At 34.8% G+C, this 23400-nt stretch overlaps 1 pseudogene; it reads right to left on the bottom strand.

Moving 5' to 3' along the window:
* Positions 1–2580: 2580 nt before the first annotated feature.
* On the bottom strand, positions 2581–5384 carry LOC132031974 (uncharacterized protein At4g29660-like; annotated as a pseudogene).
* Between the last annotated feature and the right edge of the window lie 18016 nt (positions 5385–23400).

The following is a 23400-nucleotide window of genomic DNA, read 5'->3' as shown; positions in this document are numbered from 1 at the left end:
TAAAACCCAATTAAACCTGACATGGCCCATGGGTCATGGAGAACCCAGGGGCTGAAGCCTTAAAGCATGTTAAGAGTTGTCCCCTCTGTGGTTGGGCCATTTCAATGATCTCCCAAGCAATTGTAAAGCGAGCCATTTCTTCTTCCGACTTTTTCTCAAACAAACACGACCTAATAATACTACTTCTAAGACAATATAATAAAACATCGAATATTTTTCCTTATTTACAAAAATATAAGAATTTAAGTACAAAACATACCAAATGCTAAAAATTAAAAGTTCTACTCCTTCCCTTCCCCTTTTCTCCCTTCTCTATTTCATCGGAAACAAAGCCGCCCCACTCAATATCATTCCTTCTTCCACCAACTCCATTTTTCTATCATCTCTTCACTGTAATAAACTATCTCCACCATCACCGTTTTCGATTCATGTATCAGAAATATAAAAATAGAAATATAAAAATAGAAATATAAAGTGAAAAAGACAAAAGCAGCAAAATTAATTCACAAATACGTAGTTTGAACAGGGAAAACCATATGGGTACAATTCAACATATTTCCGGACTCCAACCAAAATTAAGTACACTAAAAATTCAACTTTATAGGAAGATCAGCAACTCAATTTGAGAATTTTAAAAAAAAAAAAAAAAAACTTATTTTGATAATTGGGATCTCATGACCGATTCTTCTACAAGGTTGATCTATCATCTAGCAATTTGATAATTGGGTCTTCTGAAATTGCCCCAACTTCTGTAAATATAAAAGATGGGTTTGAAGGGTCGATGTGATTAGTGCAACAGAAAGCATCGTTGTTGAATGGAGGTGTAGTCGAGTAGAGGACGAGCAGGGGTGGTGAATGTTGGAGGCAGAGTTGTTGGTACCAATATGGTGGATGGAGTTGAAACTTGTTAAACCGTCCGTGGTCATCCTCTCACGCTGCTCCGCCGATCAAGTGGCTTTTTTGCAGGCGGCCCTCAGAACTCTGCCACCCCAAAAATTTCTCTCTCCTGTACGTTTTAACAAGAAGAAAATTTTGTATTAATATTGTATGAAAGTTGTATACAGTGTTGTTGTTGTAGTTGTATTAAATTTCATCCGAAATTCGAAGCCAGATTCAAATTGTATTAAACTTGTATACAATGTTGTTGTAGTTGTATTAAATTTTCAAAAACCTAACATGAACTTTATATAAAGTTTATACAATTATATACATATTTCATACCCTTTTTATACAATTTTCATATATGAAAAATGTGAATTCGAAGCCTTGAGCGTAATATACATATTTATAAATCCTTGAGCAAGATATACACATTTCGTACACAAAATTTTAAGCGAAACTTTTAAGCCTTGAGCGAAAATTTTGAATATATTTTGTAAGATATCTATCGTATGTTTTTGGCGAAAAGTATAGTCACATTTTGTAAATATATTCTATTCTTATGTATATGTACGTCATTCGGATAAATATTGATTGATTATAGTTTTATGATTCGTACATTTGTTTACTCTGCATTAACTCAAACTGATTCATGTAACTAACGATTAATATAGCATGATAACCATGACTATCTCATATTTTGGAGGATTACGCTGGGTATGTTTTTGATCCATATTCGAAGTCATGATCAGATTCATTCATTAAAAAGAATCAATTCATTACATTTCTTATGTAGCCATTGATACTATATTGTATTTGAATCAGATTTCGGATCAAAGCACTCCGGTGAAGTACTCTTTGTCCTTTGGATAACATTTTCAGACATTAATGGGGAAAAGTTCTACAAATTATCCTCTGTTTAGTTTGGAATTCATGCTTTTGGTTTTCTATAGACATCAAACTATATACATCCCGTAAAATCAAGCCCTGTAAACAATTGGTTTTGAAGCTTCAGTGTGCAAGTGAATGAATAGGGAAGAAAAAATCTTTTTTCTAGTTGCACTGTCCCACAAGCGTCTATTTCTTAAGGGCTCGAAGCCAGTATTTTATACAAACACAAATATGAAACCAGAAATGAAATAAAGTTGATCTTGAAAAGAACACGACCAAAGGGAAAGATGGGGAAAGGACCACAATAGATCAGAGAAATTGGAATCAATAGAGATGGCAATTTATTCGACGATATTATAACCGATCTTGTTGCTGTTTGTATCGGTCAATGCGAAATCTTGCTAAAGTCACTTCTCATTGCTTTCGATATTGAAGTACTAAGTCATATTCATAATGCATCTATCTCTAAAACACAACGAAAAAGGGTAGTCGATGTCTGAAAGCATCCCACGTTCACGTAGGGTCGGGAACACCACGCAGGGGTACGATGTAAATGACCTCACGGATGCAAGCATTAGTAGTTGATTCCGCGGCTCAAAAACGTAACCTATAGTTCAAACAGAGACAACTTTATTGTTGCTCCAAAACTCCTCGCCACAACCCAATAAGCAAATAAATTATAATCTTTACAAGAGAAGATAGATCGAGTATAATGGCACAACAGATTTTAAAATAATGGAAACTTTCCTTTTCTTAAGAACCAGTTCCGAAATTTGGTAGATAATAGGCTTGCACTTCTACTCTTTCTCCACTTATATAGAGTTGGTTCCAATTGTAAGAGTCGAACTAGTGTGCGCCTACCACACATCCTGCTTGTACTACCTTTGCTATTGAACCAAAGACTAAGGTGGTACCTTTCCTTCTCCTAGAGCTTACATTGGATACCTAATAACAATCCAACTTACGCAGCTCGAGTTCGAACTTTCCCATAGGAGGAACATGGCCTCTCATTACTCTCCAAGGGCCACCATAAAACATTGGTTTCATTAGAGGCATAACTGCTTGCCCGGTGTTCTTCCCGGATTTTTCTGTCATTTCGGAAGAAAGAACTCTTATATTAAGACAAGAATTTGGCCCGACGGTGTAAACTAAAGAGTGAACAAAAAGAATCTGATTCATAATGCACAAGGGGAAGTCCTTCTGTTGAACAGATGGGTACTAATATATAAGGTATAAAAACCAAAAGTCAAGAATTAGATCAGAGAGATGAGCTAAAAACAGAAGCAATGTGAGTACATAAATTCATATAATCCTCTTACTTTGAATGCTTCAATCATTCCAGACAGAACAAACAATGTAACTCTTTCAATCCATTGTATACAAAGGTCGAGCAATTAAGTAGCTAACTTAATTTTACATTGTATTTATAGCTTTAGAAAAACTGAGTTTTGGGCCAAAAACATCCTTCTAAGTATGACCACAAATTAAACAACATCCTTAGAATATTTTTGTGAACAAAAACCATCCTTGTTGTTTGCAGAATATTTTGTGAACAAAAACCATCCTTGTTGTTTGCTAAAGTAAGCAATTTTCATCCCTCTGTTATTCAACGTTACTAAACTACAACAACCCAGTGGTAATCGCAGTGGGGAGGGTAGAGTGTACGCAAACCTTACCCCTACCTCCTAGAGATAGAGTCTGTTTCCGATAGATCCTCGGATTAAGTAAAGCATCAACGTTACTGAACTAACAGAACTAAATATTCATGTGAGTCCCACATGACTTCCCAAGCCTCCCCAAATGCTTCTTTTTCATTACTGTTCGACTGTTGCCATTGGAATTTGAAACGAACAGACCCAGTCCAAACTCCATTCCAAGTTAAGAAACTGAATTCTCTTCTTTCTTTGGCCAATATACAATGTTTGCTAATTCCCCTACTCCTTTCCTTTCGTTGCTGTCAATTCATTTATTTGGATTAGAGCTCAGAGGGTTAACTTTGGAGGTAGAAGCTTTACTAAGAACCCTTCAAGAACAACATTGAGATAGACTGCATATCATATCTAAAAACAAATAAGTATATATGTGCTTCATATACTGCTTAACAACATGAGCTTCTGGTGATGATGGAGTGCTTTATTCATTTGAAATACAAAATTCTTGCAAGATTTGGACCAAAATTATCACAAAAATAATATTTAGTACTCTCTCTGTCCCAAAAAGATTGTCACATTTCTATCTTTAAACAATTTAAACTTTTATGAGATGATTTACGTCACACAAATATTCTAAAACTTGTTTGGACCACACATTTCAAAAGTCTTCCTTTATTTCTTAAACTTTGTCATGAGATTAAAAGAGAATAATCTTTTTAGGACGGAGGAGTACTTCATACACTAAGCCACCTACACCACGTAAAGTAAAAGGTAACCAGCTTCAGCTTGGCAGTAAGATTTGCATCCATACAGAGTTTGCACCCCATAATGTAAATAATCTCTTAAAATAACCACATTTTAATTTAACCTATGCACAAATTTCCTCTGCTCAAACACACCCAGCAGACAACATATTCTAGATATATTGAGGAAGAAAAAGAAGGCTTTCGGCTAGATAACACAGAAATGTCATTCGATGAGGCGATCAGACTCCAATGACATCTATATATATATATATATATATATATATATATATATATATATATAATGCTTTAGATTTTAACGAAGAAAGCAAGCATCTTCAAACTGTTTACTTCGAAAATATTAAAAAACGATGATATCTCAGTTCTCAACAAGAATTTGTGGCTGGAGAAAAGAATATTCCAAATATTCTGTTAGTTCTGTAATAACGTGAGATAGCTTAAGGACAAAACTTGTTCATTTTTGCAAATAATGAGGACGTCTTTTATTTACCAGAATACTTTAAGGATGTAGTAAGTTGTGGGTATAGTTCAGGGATATTTTTCGCCAAAAACTCGATTCCATTGAATTAATTAATAACGTAGTTTATGATTAGAAACTGATAATAATACCTTAGGGAATTATTAAGTAATCAAATTCCTGCAACTTTTGAATGATGTGTGGAACTCTCATTCTTTGTAGTCACACTTGTCAAGTAACTGTTCTAAAGGTAATTTTACAGGTAAAACATTACCAAAGAGGTACTGATATTGTAAACTGGATGGCTCCTTTACCATGTCTAAAATGAGAGGGGGCAAGGTGCATTTCCAATAAGCCCTGCACTTGAATTATCTATAATTGGGCATTCATAATCCTACCTATACCCGTCCAACCAAGAAACCGTTGGTGCTTTCAACTTCCAAAAGTAACTTCACAAAGCTGCTATTCCCCAAATATGTCAAAAGAAGCAGTAAGTGCTCCAAAAATAAGAAAGGCTCTAAAGCACCATACCTTGTAGAGTTGCTCAGTGATGGCTGCGCCAATAACCCCTGTATAAAATGCACAAACATAGATTGTAACAAGAGGAGTAAATGATTTTGGCCTCCTAAATGGTTCTACCATATCTCAGAGGAGCGTCTTTTCCCATTTTGTGTACACATAATCTGCATATTTCCTCCACATATACGTTGCCATTTCCACAAGATCCTTAAATTATCAGCTGAACTGCATAGAGGAGAATTAGGATAATTGGCAGATGTAGCTATCAATATGCATAAAACAGTAAACACGATTTATTAAGGGATAGTTTTTCACTGCACAGGCTACTCAATTTAAGGTAGTTGATATTAACATAATTTTGTGGCATAAAAGCAAACTTACAATTCATTGCCAGAAAAAACATAATATGCAAATAGTAAATACTATAAGTTAGGACTACTAAAAGAACGAATATTAACTACAGGAACACTTGCAAAAGAAAAGTACAATAGTAATTTGATAACACAGGGAGTTATACTGAGAAGGACGTAATAAAACATAAATCTCTGCCGTTTGGAGATCTCTATTTTTCATCAGCAATCCACAAGCTGAGAATCTATTTCCATTTTTTATCTCCATTAACGACTGTTATGTTTATAATGTCAAATGACCTATGTGCATAAAATGGTCTTATCAAGAATCTCATTTAAGGATTTGCATTATATCAGCAGAATAATGTCATGAGGAGCAGTCCATACTACAAATCTGCTACAAATACCATATAGTTATACATTCTTTTTTACAATCGAGAAATCCCCGAGCACTAGTGGGGCATGGTACGAAACTCGATATATAATGAGCCCACTGCTCTACCCATCTCCATGGAAATACTAGGCTTTTGTCTGTGATACTATTCAAACCTGTGACATGTGCCTAACCGGGGGCGGAGCTAGAAGCAAGGATGTACAAATATTGAATTTAGAACCAGTTGTTTTTTTTATGATAAGGGAACCCGCAGCCGCTAACCTTCTGGTGCGCACAGGGTGAACCCCGTTCTTGTGTAATATCTCGCAAACCACACAAAAGAGATAACCCACACTAAGCAAGCCCCGTGCAACGAGCTCGACCCAAAAGGCGATTCCCCTACTGTTGTAGGTAGGGGGTTTCAAACCAGAGACCTCCATTATGGAAGCCCCACGCTCAACCGACTGAGCCACCCTTGCGGGACATAGAACCGGTTATTAGCACTAGAAGTCATCGTTCTAAAATTCAGAACCCACAAAGTTGAAATCCTGGGTTTGGCCAAACCCAACAGCTTTTGGCTTAGATTGTTAAAAAATCTACTAAATATATACAAATATTAAATTCCGAACTCAGTAATTGAAATAGTCAGTGCGTTTAGTGGCAGTTTGAACCCATAAACTTCAAATCCTCACTCCACCTTTGTGCCTAACCGCGCATCAAGCGTTGTGCAACTACCACTATACCAAAACCCTCAGAGCTACATATAGTTATACAATAAGGAAAATTATAATTTAAAAATTGATTCTGTTAGCATTCATATTTAGCTGGATTATTGAATAATTTCACTAAGTAATTGAATTAGACTGCTGCATATACAATTATACACTAATTTTCACGATTAGCAAATGGATTTCAGTTTTTTTTTTTTTTTCTGTTACCGGAAATTAAAATAGAAATACAGAATCGACACACACACAATTAGCTCCATAAACAAAAAAGCAAAAACTAACTAAAAAACATTCAAAATCATAGCAAAGAAGGAAAATACCTAAGAACCGGGTCGAATTTATGACCCGCGAGAGAATCTGAGAGAGAGAGAGACGAGTTTGATTACAGAAACTCAGAATGGAAGTCGGGGGTGAAAAACGGAAGCCGGGTCAAATTTTGGGTCAGAATGATTTGATCCAAGTTCATTCAAATGGCCCAATATTTGTTTCTTTTTGGACTTTTTCTTCATTCAGGACTTTTTCTTCATTCACTATATGAATGTGGGTCATTTGCACTTTCGTCCCTGTTTTGTTTGCACGGATTTCCATCAAAGGCGTTGGTCTTTTAATTTCTGTCCCTAAATTGCTGGTCTTTAATTTTGGTCATTCGCTTAAAAAAGTGGCCGAAAATATCCCAAGATTCTGGGTTCGAACTTAATTCAGTAAAAAAAAAAAAAAAATCGCAAGGCAAGGGTTTGCGAAGCAAATCGAGTAGCAGATAAGCTGGCAACAATTAGTCAAATACATAAGAGGAGGCTAATCTTTACAAGCTTTGAGAGGTTGCCCAAAATAGTTAAAGGTTTAACACAACTGGACAAAATGGAGATGGTTTCCTTTCGAGTCCGGCAACTGAAGGCAAAGGAAATATGTTACAACCCACCGTAGGCTATGTAGTAGCATTAGTCAGCATTTGTTTCGTTTGCAGTTTTCTTTTGTTGCAACAAACATGTAAAGGGGTTGGCCGTCGATCCCTCAAAGCTGAAAGGAGGACGCTTCCTCCTCAAACTCTGTTCCCACTCTCTTTCAATGAATAACATGGTGACTTGAATTTAAAAAAAAAAAAAACTGTAAAGTTAGAAATAGTTTACATCTACTTTGATTAATTTTACAAAATATCCCATTATTTTTCATCATATACAGATATTGAGTAACTTTACCCGACAAAAACATCCCCGATCACAAATAACACACACATTTTTAATTTTTTGGCATTTTCTTGGTGAGGGTGGGGAGAGGGATATCTTTTTAGAATTTACAATAAATCTGTCAGCTTAAATACCTGTTATTTGTCAGTTGGTCCTATATTCACTTTTTAGAGATAGTGACTTTGGAACGAATTACAAGGATCGATATGTTAAATGCTCACCCGTTTCAATTTATGCGGCAGTGTTTAGTTAGATATGAATTTAAGAAGGCATCGACACATAAACACGCTTTTAAACTTGGCTTCAGCTGGCAAGTATGTCCTCCAATTTTGGGTGTGCATAAGTAGGCACCTCAACTTGTCTCCACTTTGTCAGCATGGAACACTTCAACTTATAAAGTGATCATCTAGATACCTCAAAAATTTATGTGTCACGTCAGTATTTGTGTTTACGTGTTCAACTTTATATAAATTGAGGTGCCTACTTGTGTACACCCAAAATTGAAGGGCATACTTGCGTGCTGAGGTTAAGTTTGAGGGTTTGTTTATGTATTATGCCATTTAAGAAAGATTTTTTTTTTTTTAATAATCGTGGTGTTTTGAGCTAATTTATGCGTATCTCGACAAATTTTAGGGGGTATCTACTATCTCTCACGAGCATAGATATCTGGTAATTCTGTTAATCAAGACTTGAATAAATAAGAAAAAATCACATAAATTTTATTTTACTACAATTTGAACTTGAAACGTCATGCTTCAAGGCTTTTGAAGCTTATAATCTAAAACAAGTTTTAGACACTTCACTGATCATCTCACTAAAGCTAGATGAAAAGCTTAAAGTTAAATCATTTATGTATATAAAGTTAAATATGTCATATAAACTGAGATGAAGAGAGTACGTATATATTACTAGTAGGTGCGGAACCACATACGATATATCCAAACCCTCCGACGGAAATTTACACCGTCTATACGGTTGAAATTATTTTTTACGTATAAATAGTAGATGTTAACCCCCTTAAACTTTTTTACGTATGCTTTTACTTCTTTATATTTTTTAACCCCTAAGCCTAAATCCCGCTCCGCCATATCAGATATTACCATCAATGAGTTGTCAAGAGATGAACGTTGGTCCATCTGGTCACCCTTGTATTAATGTGACATGTGATAATACGTACGTAAAGTTGAGACTACTAAAGAAAGAATATTCGATAGAAGGAAGGAGTTATAAACCTTCCAGTTATATGAGTTTGTTGATTTAAACTTTATAGGGCAGATAAGATATATTGTGTTTCCGCAAATTTTCGTCCTGTCTTAAATCACAATATCATTCACATTGTCGATCAATCTGTCTATTCTAAACCTTTTTCAAGAGTGGGGGTAGGGGTAGGGTGTTAGTTAGTAGTTCATTCAAATTCAGTAATTTTAACTCAGACATCTATATGCATCAAAAAATTTACTAAATTGAGTATAAATAATTGATTTCGAATTCAGTAAATTAAATGAGTTATCATAGAATTACGGACCCGAACGCATAAAGTTGAAATTATGAAATTATCCCAAGCCCCTTTTTTGGGAGAATTAGTCACACTCGGCGATTTACACAAATATTTGCCTCTATATTTAAAAGTTATGTAAATACAGCCTTGAGGATATTACTCTTCCGAACAACGTTAGACTCCAATATGTAAATATGTTTGTTCATATGTTTCTCAATCTTACAGTAAAAAATTTAAACCGTCCTCTATTATCTGCAATAACTTACAAAAGTTTAGATTGTGATCTAACATTTTTTTCATAATATTTTCAGTTTGCTCAAAAAGAATCTAGAAATCATGGTTTAAAAGGTTCATAAATTGCAAGAGAAATAAAAGTGGGTCATTTACTAAATAAACGTCAAAAAAAGATGGTGAAAGTTTCTGTTATTAGCATCAATTCATTATTGAATAAAACATCTAGTTTCTTTTTCAATTTTGGTCAATGAATGTTCAATATCCAATAACCTATACTGTAAGTAGTAACTTCATCTTCAAACTCCATAGAGCAATTTCCTCTTGTTGTAGAATTTCTTGATTAGTAATAGATGGATATAGTAATATGTGCTACAGACAAAACAAATTATTTTTTCATTGGATTTTCTTCTATCTTCATCAATAAATTTATAAACCATCCCTTTGTCGCTTGTGATTTGGACCATTAATAGAGCAGGACCATAGAGGAAACTAGAAACTTTCTAAAGCGCCCAGATAACCCTCCCCACCCCCCCTACCCACTCCCCCACCCCACCCTAAGAGGGCATAGGGTGAGGAATTTGTGTTGGAGCTATGCATTTGCTTTTCTTTTTGTTTCCATTGGGTGTCCAATACTCATTTCAGAGATCCGCCTAATCTAAATTTGCGTTGCATATGACCCATTAAAGAAAGAAGTGTTACCTATAAAAGAAAAAAATCATTCTCGAACAGGAAACCTGTGGTTAAGGGTGAAGAGATCACATCCTTCGCACTAGCATTTCGAATTTGGTGTCTAGTACAGTCAGACATCTCTATAATCTTAAGATCCGCGTATGTGGTTAAGATTTTGAACCGATTTCGATGTTATATTTACTTCTTTATAACAGCATTTTACCTATAACAACAACAATCAACTTTATAACAATAGCTCTTTGTAGAATCATCCCCCATATAACAACTATCTTTTTTGGTAATATAATTATTAACCATCTTTATAAAAATAAAATATCTATAATTACTAATAATAAGTAGTATAGGTTCTGACCAAATATTTAATTTGATACCTTAATATACCATATTTATGACAGAATATTACATATGTATATATATGTGGAGTTTGATGCAACACTTCCTATCATTGAGGCTTTCCCTGATGAAGAGATTATTGCCCATGCTACTTGTGAGTGGAAGAACAAGAGAATATGGAAGCCGAAGATGATAATGAAAGCGTTGACGAAGAACCTCGTGTTCAAGTTGTTAGGTTAGCAAGATTTGCTCAACCGACGGAAAGGATATGATTTAATTTGAAAGTTTAAACGCAAATCTTCATAAATTCAAGCGTTATATCACCACTAACAGATTGATTCTACGAAACAAGCTAATAAAATTTCTCGCATCAATCTTGAAGGAATTTAATTTTCAAGTATTGTAGATTTAAAATGTGTGCTTTAGAGATTAAAACTTTATACATTCAATTATGAATTTATTGAAATTGTATTAACTTTCTTGAATGTTTAGTTAGTGAAGCATTCATATCTTTGAGATTTAAAATTTAAATAATTTGTTATTTTTTTGCAACATTAAAAAATAAATAAAATAGAGTTTATGCATCTTTTTTGCCTATAACAACCAACTATTATTTAAATGGCAAATGATGTTATAGGTGTATAATAGCAAATCCCTATAACAACCAAAAAATTTCGGACCCAACAATGTTGTTATAGATAGAAATGACTGTGTTAGCTTTGGGATCCGACTAATCGCATTAATGTCATGTAAGACCTATTAAAGGCGAAAGCGTTCCCTTACCAGGATTTTTTGCATTCCCAAGGCTATAACTTGAAATCTGTGGTTAAGGGATCATATTCTTCTTGTCACCAATTCGCATGCCTACATTTCAGATTAAGGTGTAGCTAACCCATTAAAGAAGGAAGCATTTCATATCTAGATTTTTTCCATTTCTAGGGTACCAAACTCGAAATAGTTAAGAGTAGAGGAATCCGATCCTTCCTACCACAATCCATGGCGGGACTTATGCATTTTGTGAGCAAGAAACTCACATATATCCAAGTTTTCTAATTCCAACCTCAGGCTAGAAGAAAATTAGTAAATTTTTCTGCAAAAAACATACACTGCTTTTGCGGAAGGACCACTGATTTTAATTAGCTAGACAGGTCAATTCCTCATTTGAGAAACCACTATAGCAGTGCAAGTTGTATCACTGCTATGACTAGGTCGTATCTTATATATGAAAAACATATGCATTACTAGTTTTGGATAGTACTATGGAAGAGATTATAGTTCCTGTTCAGTTTAATGTGATGGTATTTTCAATACTTATTGAGTTTTAAGAAAAAAAAATTAAAAAAAAGGAGTAATTCAGTGTGATTCCTAGCTATGTAATTTTATTTCAGTAGATGAAAGATCTAACCTAGCAAATTGGAAATTTGTGATTTGTTGAAATCTGAAAGTTAATACTTAAGTAATGCTTAACGTTCCGTTTTCAAATTCTTGTGTCCAAGTCCAACACTTTATTTTTTGTATTGAAATTTTAACTTTAAACTAATCGTAATAATTAGTTGGAAAATTAATTAAGGGCAATTTGCACGATTGTTCTTATTCGGGGGTGGTCTTTAATTTTTTCCACTCAAATTGCTGGTCATTAGTTTTTGCCCTTCGCCTAAAATACCCCGAGGTTCTAGGTTCGAACCCCGGCTCAATAAAAAAAAAAAAAAAAAAAAACCCAAGGCAGAGTTTCGTAGCAAAGTAGGTCTATTCGGCTAAAAGTTAGGCCTTAAGGCCTATGGCCTAACTTTTGCCTTGCAAAGTAATTAAAAAAAAAAAAAATTAAAAAATCTGCCTTAAGGCAAATTCTGCATTAAGGCAGACTTTTGCTCGAACAGGCCTACTTTGCTACGAAACTCTGCCTTGCGATTTTTATTTTTTTTACTGAGCGGAGGTTCGAACCCAGAACCTCAGAATATTTTCGATCACTTTTTTAAGCGAAGGACGAAAATTAAAGACCAACGCCTTTGAAGGAAAATCCGTGCAAACAAATGATTAATTACACAACAACTAAAACCCTATTAAACCTGACATGGCCCATGGGTCATGGAGAACCCATGGGCTGAAGCCTTAAAGCATGTTAAGAGTTGTCCCCTCTGTGGTTGGGCCATTTCAATGATCTCCCAAGCAATTGTAAAGCGAGCCATTTCTTCTTCCGACTCTTTCTCAAATGGAAACATGACCTAATAATACTACTTAAGACAATATAATACAAAACATCAGAATATTTTTCCTTATTTACAAAATATAATAATTTAAGTACAAAACATACTAAATTCGAAAAAATTAAAAGCCTACCCTTCCCTTCCCCTTTTCTCCGTTCTCTATTTCATCCGAAACAGAGCCGCCCCACTCGATCTCCTTCCTCCTTCCACCATCTCCATTTTTCTATTGTTTCTTCACTGTAATAAACTATCTCCACCATCACCATTTTCAATTCAAGTATCTGAAATATAAAATGAAAAAGACAAAAACAGCAAATTAATTCACAAATACGTAGTTTGATCAGGGAAAACCATATGTGTACAATTCAACATATTTTCGCACTCCAACCAAAATTAAATACACTAAAAATTCAACTTTATAGGAAGATCAGCAACTCAATTTGAGAATTGGAAAAAAAAAAAAAAAACTTATTTTGAGAATTGAGATCTCATAACCGATTCTTCTACAAGGTTGATCTATCATCTAGCAATTTGATAATTGGGTCTTCTGAAATTGCCCCAACTTCTGTAAATATAAAATATGGGTTTGAAGGGTCTATGTGATTAGTGCAACAGAAAGCATCGTTGTTGAATGGAGGTGTAGTCGAGTAGAGGACGAGCAGGGGTGGTGAATGTTGGAGGCAGAGTTGTTGGTACCAATATGGTGGATGGAGTTGAAACTTGTTAAAGTGTCTGGTGGTCATCCTCTCACGCTGCTCCGCCGATCAAGTGGCTTTTTTGCAGGCGGCCCTTAGACTCTGCCACCCCAAAAATTTCTCTCTCCTGTACATTTTAACAAGAAGAAAATTTTGTATTAATATTGTATGAAAGTTGTATACAGTGTTGTTGTTGTAGTTGTATTAACTTTCATCCGAAATTCGAAGCCAGATTCAAATTGTATTAAACTTGTATATAATGTTGTTGTAGTTGCATTAAATTTTCAAGAACCTAACATGAACTTTATATAAAGTTTACAATTATATACATATTTCATACCCTTTTTATACAATTTTCATATCTGAAAAATGTGAGAATTCTAAGCCCTGAGCGATATACATATTTTATACAATTTTCATACACAAAATATTGAACGAAATTTTTAAGCCTTGAGCACAATATACACATTTCATACACAAAATTTTGAGCAAAAAATTTGTAAGATATCTATTGACATGCTTTGAACTGAAAAGTATCGTCATATTTTGTAAATATACTCTATGCTTATGCATATATACGTAATTCGGATAAATATTGGTTGATCGTATGTTTTATTATAGTTTTATGATTCGTGCATTTTTTTTACTCTGCATTAACTCAGAGTGATTCATGTAACTAACGATTAATATAGCATGATAACTATGACTATCTCATATCTTGTGAGATTACACTGGGCATGTTGTTGATCCATATTCAAAGTTATGATCAGATCCATTCATTAAAAAGAATCAATTCATTACATTTCTTATGCAGCCATTGATACCATATTGTATTTGAATCAGATTTCAGATCAAAGCACTCCAATAAAGTACTATTTGTCCTCTGGATAACATTTTCAGACATTGATGGCGAAAAATGCTACAAATCACTACTAAAAAAATGCTGACAACCGACCAAAAAAATTTGATTTTTCCAACCTCACGAGGTCAATTTCTAAAAAAAGCGACCTCCAAACCCACCACAAAAGTAGGTCGGGTGTGGGCAGGTTGCAAATAATTAGCGACCTCATGAGGTCGAAAAAAAGCGACCACACATGATCGGTACATGATTCGTCCCCCAAAAAAAAAAAAAAAAAAAAGGAAAATCAACATACCGACCATGTGGTCGGTATATTAAATTATTACTTTTTCAGCAAAAGCATTAACGACCACGAGGTCGATAAATTATATTAGTTTTTATTTATTTTTTCAATTACCGACCTCGTGTGGTCGGTATATTGAAATTTTATTTATTTATTTTTGTGTTACGGACACGTAATTACACGGTAACTATAAATTTATGAATAATGACAGTCATGAACCAACCTCATAAGGCCGATTTCTGCAAAATGCAATTTATTTACCGACCTCATGTGGTCGGATTTTTTAAAATCTGGATAATAAAAATCTGGAAAATGAAACTATGATAACCAACTGTCGGTTTTAAGAAAAAATTGGCAAAGATTTTCCGCTTTGCTGTCGCCCGCCTACCAAAAATGAAAACCAATTCTATATTTAGCTCAAATAGCTGCCAACAATCTAACACGCACATAATAACAAGCTGCAACCCGCACTACATCAAATTCAACTCGAAACTACTTTAAAGCTGAATCAAAACGTAATTCAACATTCACAAAAAACATTAAACTACTTCAACCTTTGCAAACATCCACAAAACATTAAACTAGTCTACATTAAGCCAGTCTACATTAAGTTAGTCTACAACATTAAAAATTACTTCAACATTCAAAAACATCCACCAAACACTTCTACATTTTAACAAATCCACCAAAAAATTCATAAGTTGGTAAAATACTTAAAATTCAACCAACGATCTTATGCACCATGGCCACAACACTCGCTCTATCAAACGACCCGACATCATTGTAAATGTAGGCATACAAAGTGAGCATGTTTATACAGAAATAAAGTAAGAAAAAGGAAATCTAGCTTTGTGGTCTTGGCCCAAGTTCTTTAGCAATCTTATGCTCTTCTAATTCTTTTCGTCCATAGCTCTAAGTTCGTCTTCGCAGAATCTCATCTTGTATACCCTTATTAGTCAAATGTACCTCGCAAAGGATGAAATAAAATGGTTAGTCAAAATGATACGTCACCCCATAGGGTGACGTTTATAAACATAAATATAATATCCTGGCCTCGCATCAAACTTTGGAAGCTTTGATTACGAGAGGCTCAAACTCACGGTTCCGAATATGGCAAAGGATCCTGAATCATGCGTGGCTGCAAACTAGTGGCCAATCTAGTTGCCTTGCCAGGCGCAGCATGTTGGTTCCTACCTCGTGACACCAATGAGAAATCATCCTGGCCCAAACCGAGGGATGAAAGCCTTTTCCGACTAGGCATGGCCTCAAGTTAAAAACTTTTTCGTCGGCCTAAGCGTAGTATCAAGTTCAAATCAGTTCGGTCATCAAAAGGTAGCATCACTGTAGCATCTGTTCTTTTTAACATAAAATAGTAGCTCATCAAATAGGACAACAAAGAACCATTTTTAACGGGAAGATGGGGCCGAGAACACAAAGAATCAACCCATTCAAAAGCAAGAGGGAATCAAGCCTCAAAGGCAAAGAACGAAGACCCTTATATAGTGTAGCAACACCGCCTTAGGAAAAGTAACTACGGTGGGCCAATAACATAGCCAAACATTCCATCGAAACAAAGAACTAAGTGCAAAATAGTAATTTTTTGGCCCAAAACGTAGCACAGCTTGATTAGAAATGCTAAAGAAGAAAGGACTTAAAAGACACAAGAACAAATGGCCCGAAAATTCCATAGTGGCCGCCTCAAAGAATTGATCATCGCTCAAATAAGAACAAAGGGCCTAAAGAACGTGGCCGGCTCTATAGTCCAAACTTAGCAAAAGCGGCCAAAAGGCAAAAAGAACTTAGCTCGTGCATACGACAAGTATGGCAACGAGCTTAAGCCTCAATGCCGAATCGTTTGCCTTGAGGTGCACCAGTTCATCGCAAAGAAACAATGACAAAGCAAGATATTCTCATGAATACATCAGCTAGTTGGTCGAGTCATCTCGAGGATATTTGGGATTTGAAATTCCTGTTCATGCAAAGAAGGAAAAAAAAAATTAGCATATGTATACTTAACACGACCAGATCTAAAACTAAAATACATTCATTTAGAGGTCCCGCCCAACATATCCAACTAACAGAATTGGTTTCCTTAAACTGAAGTTAATGGTTATACCAAATTTTATACGTCACTAAGTAAGCTTACAATCAAACATATCAAAAGAAATGGGATTTCATCTACTTTCAAAGATACAAGATCAAATAGCATTCTAATTTTGTAAAGATTTGATCTGCTGCCTGCACAACCTAGCCTCAACTATTTTCATATAGGCGAGTCCGGAGCCAAAATGGCTTGTTTTTGGAGCTAATAGCCCAAAATAGAATGCGTTTTTTTTTATACCAAAATGGGTATTTCGTTGGTTATCCAACGAAATACCCATGACATTGTTCCGATTCGGTTGCATTTCGCTATGTAACAAATAATTTTTTTTTTTTTTTTTTTGTATTTCGTTGGACGACCATTTCGTTGGACTACCAACAAAATAGGATAATTTTTTATTTTTTTTTTTGTATTTCGTTGGTAAAAAAATGAATAAAATATTTTTTTTATTTCGTTCATACAAAAACGAAATATGAAAATATAATTGTTTTTTTTTTTTTTTTTTTTGTATTGGACTATAAAAAAAGAAATAATTTTTTTTTTTTTTTTTTTTGTATTTTTTTTTTTTTATATTTCATTTATAAAAAAACGAAATAGGAAAATAATTTTTTTTTTTTTTCATTTATCTACCAACGAAATGTTTTGTTCCATTTGCAGTATATAACGAAAACCCTTTTTTTTTTTTTTTCTTTTTTTTTAATCGATTTTTTCTCCATATCGCTATGGTTTTTTTTGTTTTTTGTTCATTTCGTTGGTTCAATCGATTTCAAACGAGCATTGAATAGTTATTAAAATAATATCTTTTACATTTCGTGACTTAATTTGCGAAATTTTTTACTTTTCTCCGTTTATAAATATTGTCCTATCTTTACCTATGGTATATCCTTCGTCTTTCAATTTTCTTTTATCCATCTCATATCTTTCATCTATTGTTTTTCTCTTATCTGTTTCATATCCTTCAACTTTTATTTTTTCTCTCATATATTTCATAAAAGATGACTTTAAAACTCATGTTAAAGTGTATTTATTTTAGGGCCACAGAGGGTGTATGAAGCGAGGTTCGGTTAGATACGGCCGTGGTCCCGAAATAGGGCAAAGGTTTCCAATTTCCTAAAATATGATCGTCCGCAACGCGTCTTAAGGAGTGAAATGTTCGTAAATGATCCTAAACTATCGGTAGTTATAGCCGGACGATGTCCAAGTTCATTTACAGTATGATGGTTCACCAATTTATGTGAGATGCCAATTACGTACGATGAATCTTTATCGTCATTTCTTCGTTGTTTTGAGATTTTTAAAAATCACATACGCATAGCGGCGCTTGACATGTATGCTATAGTTCAACGCTACCCAGTCGGAAAATGACCGACAATGAGTTCGATTTTAAGGGTACTACCTATCTCCCAAGTTTGAATATTGATTTTTCAAAGGGTGTAGTTCAACAACAAACAATTGTAGGATTTGGTAGTCGGTCAAATAATACAACTAATTATAGTACAGTATGATGGCATGGCTTACGATCATAACTTTGATGGTATGGCTTCAAGTAATGCTACTACTGCGATTCATAATTTGAATTGTAATGTACGACACCCTTCACATCCTAGTCCAAGTGAACTGGACAGTGATAGATAAATATAATCATATTTTATTCACTTTATTCATGGATTGTATAATTGTGTTTGACTTGTAAATTCTATAAATTTTTCTTATTTATAAAAGTACAACGATTTTGAAGATAACTTTACTATTTCCCAAATTTCACACAAATTGCGAGCAATAATGATTTAGTTAATGATATAATAAATTCTGATAGCGATAGTCCGTAATGTACGTTAAAACCAAAACCAAACCGAAAAATTTAACCAAACCGAATAAAAAAATCGACATTTGGTTTGGTTTGGTCCGTTTTAAAGTGAATTGGAGTTTATATATTAAAAAATAACCGAATAAATAACCGAACCAAACCGATAATTATATACATAAAATTTATAATTATTTATATATAATATTAACTTTTCATAAATAATTAAAGATATTTTATACCTTTTAATTATTAATTTAATTTTGGTCTACTTATTTTTAAGGCCCATGTCTTATGCCCAAATCCAACAATTTTTTATTAATAAGTCGTAAAGATTTTGAAGATACTATCTCTTTTCATTTTACACATCGACGTTCCCTCAATACGCAAGAGCCGCCAAATATGCGAAAAATACAAGAAATTCGTTAACGTAGAGAGAATAACGATTAAATCAAAACCGAACCAAACCGAACCAAACCGATATAACCGGTGGTTATTATTTTACGTTTCCATATGGTTTTAGACATTTAAAAAGCGATAGTCCATAAATCCCACCCAAACCGAACCATGAACACCCCTAATCGTGGCGGTGACTACCTACGATCAATCGTCGCCGACGCGGACGATTCCGCGAAGATGTCGCGCCCCGCAATCTTAGTGTTAATTATCATTCAAACGTGATCCCATATTCGACAATACAAGAAGTGTAACCGTAAGATTTTGCATACATGAGAGATAACGGTTCCGTTCGGCCGCACTTTGAAATTCCAAGAATCCAAAGTTATCAAATCAAGTTAGTTTGGCGCGACTAATTTTTTTAATAATATATTATTTTTGAATTTTGTGATTTTAATTGTGTAATTAGGAGTTGATATTTTTTCTTGTACATGCAAATAGGTATGTTATTTCACAAAGAAAGAAGCAAATGAAAGGTGCAACAGACTCTATAATATAGCCCACAAAAAGAATTTAAAACAGATCAATCCAAAGGTACATTTTGGAAGGTTATTTGCAAGCGGTACGAGGGAAGGTCAGTAGTTGGATGATCCGTTTTCGTTGATCTAAGCTGGGAAAGCGGAAAATAATCGAGACATAATTGTGATGATACAGAGGATCATTTCAATTTGAATAGCAACATGATTGCTACTTCGTTGATACCATATGTTATGATCAATGCACAAATCAAGATTAAGTTTTGTTCAGGAAACTATAAAAGCGCATCCATCACTATACTCCTACATAAAAGCCGCAAAAAGCATGTGAAGAAAGCTTTTTGATATGGTGCATGGTGATTTCAAGGTTCTTTAGGGCATTGCCTCGATATATGGTCGCCTTAGAACATTTCAATCCGGCACTATTGTTGAGCGGACACACTAGTCAACTACAATGCAAGGCGAACACATCTTTCATATCTTTTTCGGGCCTTTAAACCAAGTATCGATGGATCTCGAAGCAGCCGGCCATCTCAATAGATGGCACCCATGTCTATGCAGAACATGTAGATGAAATTGTTTATCATTGCTTGGTATCGATGAACGAAATATTTTTCCACTTCGCATAGTTGCACGACGAGAGCTATAAGTCATGGACTTGGTTTCTCACTATTATGGAGACATGTTGTTTGTGATAGAAAAGACATTTGACTAATTTTCGACCGTCACCAAGGGATCTTGCAATGCGTAATGACACATTTAACGGTTACACCACCCACCACACATCATAGATTTTGTGTTCGACATTTAAAAAGAATCCTTTAACAAAAAAAAGTTTTTAACTTCGATCTTGAGAAGCTAACGTGGTTGGTCACAGCACAGAAAGCACCGTAAGAAGAAATACCAAATAAGGACGCAACAAATCAAAAAAACTTGTCACCGCAAAGCCGCATATGTGGTTAAGCGAGCTTTCGAAGGAAAACGGACATTGTATAAGGACTATGGTTATAAGTGGGGGGCTATGACGATAAATGTCTCTAAGTCTTACAACGGCTTATCAAGAAAGCCCGTGATCGGGCTCGTTACATCGCCATGGTTCGTTTGACCTTAAAAATCTCGTTGATCATTTTGTTAAAAGAAGTGCCTCGTCGCTCGCTAATGGTAAATAAGAAGACTTGGCCGCCCCGTTGTTAATAAGAAGTTCATGAATATTCAGACAGTAGTCCGCCTACGCACACCGATATGATGAACTATAACATCGTGATCGGGGTCTTCGAGATTCCGGTAACGTGGGTGGAAATGTCCATAAAGTCTTCCAACAATGGAAAAAAAATGTTCGTGTGGGAAGTGGAAAAACTACCACATGCCATGTTCCCACGCAATTAAATTTCGTCGGGATTCGTAAAATTCAAATTTTCAAGGGACACAAGTAGGCAAGTACAACAGAGGTATTACAAGCAAACATACAAGGGAAAGTTTACTCCCCTCGGGGATGAGGCACATTGTCCGCAAGTCCCTTTCCGTTTAATTGCAAACACGAGATACGAGTCGAATCCTAGAGCCCGCAGAACAACTGTAAGGAGGAATGAATGGATATTGTTCCCCGCTCGCACGCGGGCCAGGAGGTGTGGAACTTGCAGGCAAACCGGCCATAACAAAAATTGTTGCGCCAATCATACTCAGTAGTTGTTGTTACTTGTTTACTATTAAGTTTATTCGTGAGTTCTATGTTGTTATCTTATGTAACCTTCAATAATATGTTATCGTCATTTTTAAACATAAACCTGCCTCTCGTATTGGTGAGTTTAATTTTGTCTTTAATTTAACCGCTATTGTTTGATTTAACTTACACAACACTTTATCGAATGAACATTAAATTACATTATAATTGAAAATTAAAACACATAACACATAGTTGGTCTAAGGGCGTTCATAAGGCATATCATCATCCGATTTGTAAAGTTCGTGTGCTAAAACACTTGCTCTTTCATGTTCTCGTTATATATTGTTGCTGAGCCTGTTCTTCAAATGCCGAGCTTAAGGATATAGTACCTACAACGTCTCACCAACATCCTATTATTCTCCTTTCGAATTTGTTTCACAAACACCTCATATTCTACCATATCCCCGCGTTCCATCCACACAGAATCGACGCGGCTCGGGTGCCCCAAATTGCTCAAGCTCATTCACGAGCATATTTGACTCATGGTACCTATGCTCCCATTCACGCGTAATCCGTAGTAGTACCCACATGGATTCGATTTTTTCAACATCCGAAAATCATCCTCTCGTCCGTCAAGCATGTTGTTCGTACATGTCCATCTCAAAATCATATGAGATCCTATACCCCAAATACACACTGAACTCAGCCGAACACCCCGTTTTCCCATCAGTGCGCGATAAGAGCTCTAGAGTGTTCTCTTTATTCTTCCACATTTTTTGGATAGTAAATGGATTGTAAATGTCACAATCGAAGCTTTTGACAATTTTGCGAAATGCAAAAAATTGGCTCGTTGTAAACGCCGGCCTAAGACAATAATACCAAGCAGAGTTCTTTATAATGTACTTATTGCATTTCGTCGTATACACCCGAAATGTAAAATAAAAATTTGGAGAATTCAAAGCTTATAAATAGTTGCCGATTTGTCAAATATAAGATTTTTATATTTTGTCATTAATTGCTTAAATGCAAAGCTAAAAAATTGTCAAAAGCTTGTCAATAGCTTAATTTCTTTTGACTTGGAAATGAATTCTTTTTTTCTTTTACATTGACAAACAACCAATTTTTTTTTAAGAATCTTGTCAAAAAGATCATTTTTTTTTTTTTTTTAGCTAGGAAACGGATTCCATTGTTTATAGGGGTAATAGCAATTTTCAATCTTTTTTTAAGATTCTGTCGGAAGATTGTCATAGCTTATCCTTTCCAAGTCGTGCAAAAAAGAAGTTTTACTAATAGCTTTCAATTTTTTGGTTAATCTGTCAAGATTGCTTGCATCTTTTATATTTCGCCGCATACTTTGGCGTAAATGCAAAGCTAAAAATTAATAAACGGATCTCTTTATACGTGTATAATCGTGCCCAATTCACATGATCATGCCAAATCTAAGTTCCTTTATATTTTGTCATTGACTTATTAATGCAAAGATAAAAAATCATTGCCTACTAATGTAAGCATTTTCAATTTTTTTTTTACTTTAAATCTAATTCTTTTCTTTCACTTGACAAGTCAAATCTAAATTTTTTAAGACTTTCACAAGAAACATTCATTTTTTTTTACTAGAAATGATCTCCATTGTTTATAGGGACAATAGCTTTCAATTTTTTTTAAGAATCCACAAAGATTATTACAGTTATCCTTTCAAATGTTTCTAGCCTAAAGTTTCAACTACCAATTTTTTTTTTTTTTTTTAAGAATCTTTTACGTAAGCATTACTGCACTTTTATATTTCGTCGCATACTTTTGCGAAACGTGTTTCAAAATCGGGTGAAAACTATCTCTTTTTCTTTATACAGGGACAATTGAGTTCCAATTCGTCATGGACTTGTCAAATCTGCCTTTTATATTTTGTTGCTGACCTTCTCCATTCTCCATTCTCCATTCTCCCTTCTTCCTCTACCTCCATTCTTCCTCTTCTTCCGTTCTAATCTTCGTCAGTCTCAGGAACGACGCTAATGCTATCGTATTCATCTTCATCTTCATCTTCCTCTCCATCCCGTCCATCTTCATTATCGGCCGGTCGAGAGCTTACTTCCTCCCATCCGAGAGCGTCGAGTCTAAGCCCTGGCTCATGCTCGTCGTAGTCCAACTCCCCTCTCCTTTATGTTTTTTTAAAAACCATCCGTTGAAAGATTTTTAGACATTGAATGAAGTTAGTTAGTTCGAGATTCAGTATAATCGAATACGATGAATATTGCTGAAACTGTTATTTTTTTTTATTGCGATTCGATTATTTATAAATTGGATGAATGC

Source organism: Lycium ferocissimum, chromosome 9, assembly GCF_029784015.1.
Source record: "Lycium ferocissimum isolate CSIRO_LF1 chromosome 9, AGI_CSIRO_Lferr_CH_V1, whole genome shotgun sequence".
In the NCBI taxonomy this organism is placed as follows: domain Eukaryota; kingdom Viridiplantae; phylum Streptophyta; class Magnoliopsida; order Solanales; family Solanaceae; genus Lycium; species Lycium ferocissimum.
This window is presented reverse-complemented; position numbering and strand designations above follow the sequence as displayed.